General features: G+C 42.5%; 1 pseudogene; it reads right to left on the reverse strand.

Moving 5' to 3' along the window:
- Positions 1–3921: 3921 nt before the first annotated feature.
- Positions 3922–5014, reverse strand: LOC126075303 (POU domain, class 5, transcription factor 1-like; annotated as a pseudogene).
- Between the last annotated feature and the right edge of the window lie 282 nt (positions 5015–5296).

Below are 5296 nucleotides of genomic sequence, written 5' to 3' on the forward strand. Positions count from 1 at the left end.
AAAGAAAAAAAAAAAAAGACCAGAAGAACAGACTTACTGGTCTGACAGAGACTGGAGGAACCCCTGAGACTATGGCCCCCGGGCACCTTGCTAACTCAAAACTGAAACCACTCCCAAAGTTCATCTTTCAGCCAAAGATTAGACAGGCCTATAAAACAAGCAATAATGCACGTGAGGAATGTGCTTCTTAATTCAATGAAATATACAAGACCAAATGGGTAATACCTGCCCAGAAGCAAAGAAAAGAAGGAAGGAAGAGACAGGAAAACTAGACGAATGGACAGGGAGAATCTAAGGTGGAAAGGAAAAATGAGAGAGTGCTGACACATGCGGGTACTGCAACCAATGTCACAAAACAATTTGTATATAAATTTTTGAATGAAAAACTAATTTGTGCTGTAAATTTTCACCTAAGCACAATAAAAATCCAAAATGAGGAAAATTAAAAAAAAAAAAAGTAATGTACACTGGTGACATTACAAGAGAACCAACTAAGAAAAAAGGATCATAACAGAATATTACCAAAAATTGTACTCTAAAAAATTGAAAACCTAGAAGAAATGAACACATTTCTAGAAACACACTACTTACCTAAAGTAACACAAACAAAGGCGGAAAACCTAAATAGGCCCATAACAAAAGAAGAAGTTGAAGATGTCATTAAAAAAAAGAGCTCTCAACCAAAAAGCTCTGGCCCTGGTGGATTCACTGAAGAGTTCTATCAAACATTCTGAGAAGAATTGGCATCAGTTCTACTCAAATTTTCCAGAAAGGAATACTCACTGATTCATTCTATGAAGCCAGCTTAAACCTGATAACAAAGCCAGGCAAAGATACAACAAAAAAAAAAAAAGAAAATTACCCATCAATATTCCTCATGAATATATTGTTGCTATTGCAGTTATTAGGTATCCTCCAGTCAGTTCCGAGTCATAGAGACCTATACACAACATAAGGAACAGTTCCCTGTGCCATCCTCAAAATAGTTGTTATGCTTGAGCCCATTGTTACAGCCACTGTGTCAATCCCTCTCATTGAGAGTCTTCCTTTTTTTTTTTTTTTTTTTTGCTGACCCTCTACTTTACCAAGCATGATGTCCTTCTCCAGGAACTGGTTCTTCCCGGTAACATGTCTAAAGTATGTGGGGCAAAGTCTCACCATCCTTGCTTCTAATGAGCATTCTGGCTGTACTTCTTCCAAGAGAGATTTGTTCTTTCATTTGGCAGTCCATTGGTTTATTCAACATTCTTCTCCAACACCATGATTCAAAAACATCAATTCGTCTTCAGTCTCCGTTATTCATTGTCCAACTTTCACATGCAAGTGAGGTTGATTGAAAACACCATAGCTTGGGTCAGACGCACCTTAGTCCTTTAAAGTGACATCTGTGCTTTTTGACACTTTAAAGAGATCTTTGCAGCAGGTTTTCCCAATGCAATGAGTCATTTGATTCCTTGACTGTTGCTTCCGTAGGCGTTGATTTTGGATCTACGTAAAATGAAATCCTTGATAACTTCAATCTTTTCTCTATTTTTCATGATGTTATTTATTGGTCCCGTTGTGAGGATTTTTGTTTTCTTCATGTTGAGGTGTAATCCATAGGGAAGGCTGTGGTTTTTGATCTTCACCAGTAAGCGCTTTGGAAACCCTGGGGGCGTAGTGGTTAAGAGCTACATCTGCTAATCAAAAGGTCAGCAGTTTGAATCTACCAGGCACTCCTTGGAAACCCTGTGGGGCAGTTCTATTCTGTCCTATGGGGTAGCTATGAGTCGGAATCGGCTCAATGGCAATGGGTTTGGGTTTGTTTTTTTTTTTTTAGTAAGTGCTTCAAGTATTCTTACCTTTCAGCAAGCAAAGTTGTGCCATCTGCATATCACAGGTTGTTAATAAGTCTTTCTCCAATCCTGATGCCCCGTTCTTCTTTAAATAGTCCAGCTTCTCAGATTATTTGCTCAGCATACAGATTGAATAAGTATGATGAAAGGATACAACCCTGACCCATGCCTGTCCTGATTTTAAAACACTCATTATCTCGTTGTTCTGTTTGACTGCCTCTTGGTCTATCTATGTACAGGTTCCTCATGAGCACAATTAAGTGTTTTGGCACTCCGATTCTTCACAATGTTTCTGTAATTTGTTATGACCCACACAGTCAAATGCCTTTGCATAGTCAATAAAACACAGGTAAACATCTCTCTGGTATTTTCCGCTTTCAGCCATGATCCATCTGACATTGGCGATGATATCTCTTGTTCCACATCCTGTTCTGAATTCGGCTTGAGTTTCTGGCAGTTCCTGTCGATGTACTCCTGCAAACGCTTTTGAGTTGTCTTGAGCCAAATTTTACTTGCGTGTGATATTAATGACATTGCTCAATAATTTCTTCTTTCATTTGCATCACTTTTCTTTGGAATGGGTATAAATATGGATATCTTCCAATCGATTGGCCAGTTAGCTTTCTTCCAAATTTCTTGGCTTAGACCAGTGAGCATTTCCAGAGCTGAATCCATTTGTTGAACCATCTCAATTGGTATTCTGTCAATTCCTGAAGCCTTGTTTTTTGCCAATGCCTTCAGTGCAGCTTGGACCTTTTCCTGCAGTACCATTGGCTCCTGATCATACGTTCTCTCCTGAAATGGTTGAACATCGACCAATTCTTTTTGGTGACTCTGTGTATTCCTTCCATCTTCTTTTGATGCTTTTAATGCTTCCTGTTGTTTAATATTTTCGCTGTAGAATCCTTCTATATTGCAACTTGAAGCTTGGGTTTTTTCTTAGTTCTTTCAGTTAGAAAAATGTCGAGCATGTTCTTCCCCTTTGGTTTTTTATCTCCAGGTCTTTGCGCATTTCATTGTAATGCTTTGTCTCCTCGAGCTACCCTTTGAAGTCTTCTGTTCAGTTCTTTTATTTCATTATTTCTTCCTTTTGCTTTGGCTACTCTACTTTCAAGAGCAACTTTCTGAGTCTATTTGACCTCCATTCTGGTCTTTTCTTTCTTTCCTGTCTTTTTAATGACCTATTGCTTTCTTCACATATGATGTCCTTGATGTCATTCCACAACTCCTCTGGTCTTCAGTCATTCGAGTGCAAAGTGTCAAATTTATTCTTGAGATGGTCTCTAAATTCAGGTGGGTTATACTCAAGATCGTACTTTGGCTCATTTTCTGGCACTACATCAATGTTCTGCTACTATTCATAAGGTTTTCACTGGCTAATTTTTTCAGAAGTACACTGCCAGGTCCTTTTTCCTAGTCTGTCTTAGCCTGGAACCACCACTGAAACCTGTCCACCATGGGCAACACTGCTGGTATTTAAAATATTAGTGCATAGCTTCCAGCATCACAGCGAGCTACTACAATTCAACAAACTGACAGATGGGTGGTAGACTTTACACAAAGGAATGCTTAATATGAAGAAGAAAATAGAAATATACTTCTTACTTAGGCAAAGATCTCTATTTCTATATACATATATAGAAACCCTGGTGGAGTAGTGGTTAAGTGCTAAGGCTGCTAATCAAGAGGTCGGCAGTTTGAATCTGCCAGGAGCTCCTTGGAAACTCTATTGGGCAGTTCTACTCTGTCCTATAGGGTTGCTACGAGTTGGAATCGACTCAGTGGCAGTTGGTTTTTTGGTATATATATATATATATTTTTTTTTCCTACTATGTCCCAGGTCTCTTTGTTTAAGAACAAAGTGATGAGTGATGAGGGGATTAAAATCAAGAGCATCATTGAACTTCACCTTCCCTCCAATCAGTTACCCCCCAAATCTCCTGCCCCCACTGTTTGTGTTCCCAATTCTTTTCTTCCTTAGTGAATGGAGAACTTAACCCCAAAAGCCTTGGTACAAACTCTAGGGTTCTATTTCCTCAGCTTCTTCCCTTTCCTCTGTCTACCATTCCTGGGAAGGACAGGCACCTCAGTTTGAATGCATGGGAGAGGCCAGAGGGGTGACCTGGGCAAAGGTGAAGGCTTTCCCGTCAAAGAAAGGGATGGAGGAGTACAGACAAGTAAAGTGAGGGCCCCAAAAGCCTGGGGTAACAAAATGGAGCCCTGGTGCCAAAGGAAAAGACACTAGTCCGCCTGGGAAAGGAGACTCAGCAGCCTCAAAATCCTCTAGTTGGGAGTCGTCACCACTTGATCGTTTGCCCTTCTGGCGCCAGTTACAGAACCACAATCACACCATGTCCTTCTCTCGAGCCTGAGCTGCTGGGCGATGTGGCTGATCTGCAGCAGTGGGAGGGTTTTGGGCACTGCAGGAACAGGCTCTCCCAGCTGCCTCTCACTAGGTTCTCAATGATCCTCAGCTTTCTCTTTCAGGCCTGCTGCAGGAAGGTCTCCATTTTGCATATCTCTTATAGGTTTTTGTTGTTGTCAGTCTCCTTCACCCATTTCTGTAGCAGGGGCTGAAGTTTATACATGTTCTTGAAACTGAGCTGCAGAGACTGAAAATGGCAGATGGTTGTTTGGCTGAAAGTCTTCCCAAAATGAACCCCCAGAATGAGCCCCACATTGGCAGGGGTATACCCCAGAATCATTCTCTTTTGCTTTAAGAGTTTAACAAATTGCTCGAGGTCTTTTTGTTGAGTTTTGATGTCCTGGGACTCCTCAAGGTTGTCATTGGTCTTCTCCTTCAGCTACATGGCACCGGGGGTGGGGGGCAGCCTGGGGCTCAGGGGAGACCCCCTTGGACTTGCTCTCAAACCCAACCCCCCACCCTCAGGTTGAGGGGTCTCTGGGTAGCCTTAGGGAATCACCCGCACACCAAACCGAGATCCACAGTATAACATGCCTCCACAGAACTCCTACAGCAGAGGGCATGGGGGAATGCCCCACACCTCAGGGCCCAGTTCAATCCCTGGCCTGATTCCTGGCCCACCTGGGGTGCCCTGAAAGCTCAGCCAGGTGTGAGGGTCAGCCCAGCTTGGCTCTGGCCCCTGCCTCACTGGCCCTTCACCTCCACTGCCCTGTTGGGGCAAGGAGGCAAAGTTGGCAGCCAGGTGTCCTGCCATGGTGAAGAAAGGTGCCCCAAGCTGGGATCCTGGTGAAAGCCAAAATCTAAAATTTTAATAGTCCATCTTTGGGTAATAAGTGTCTTTGGGGTGAGGGATGTGTATAGGATACATCTAAACAAAGTCTCTCTGACCTTAAAATCCCTTTAGCAGGAAGAGACCTTCTCTTGTATAATCTTGCCTGCTGGGCATCCTAATGGGGATACTCCCACTCTGAGTCATTGCAAAGTTCAGTGATGGAGCAAAACACTTGGCGAAGGATGATCTGGTAAAGGCAGGGAC

This window comes from Elephas maximus, chromosome 4, assembly GCF_024166365.1.
Source record: "Elephas maximus indicus isolate mEleMax1 chromosome 4, mEleMax1 primary haplotype, whole genome shotgun sequence".
Lineage (NCBI taxonomy): Eukaryota > Metazoa > Chordata > Mammalia > Proboscidea > Elephantidae > Elephas > Elephas maximus.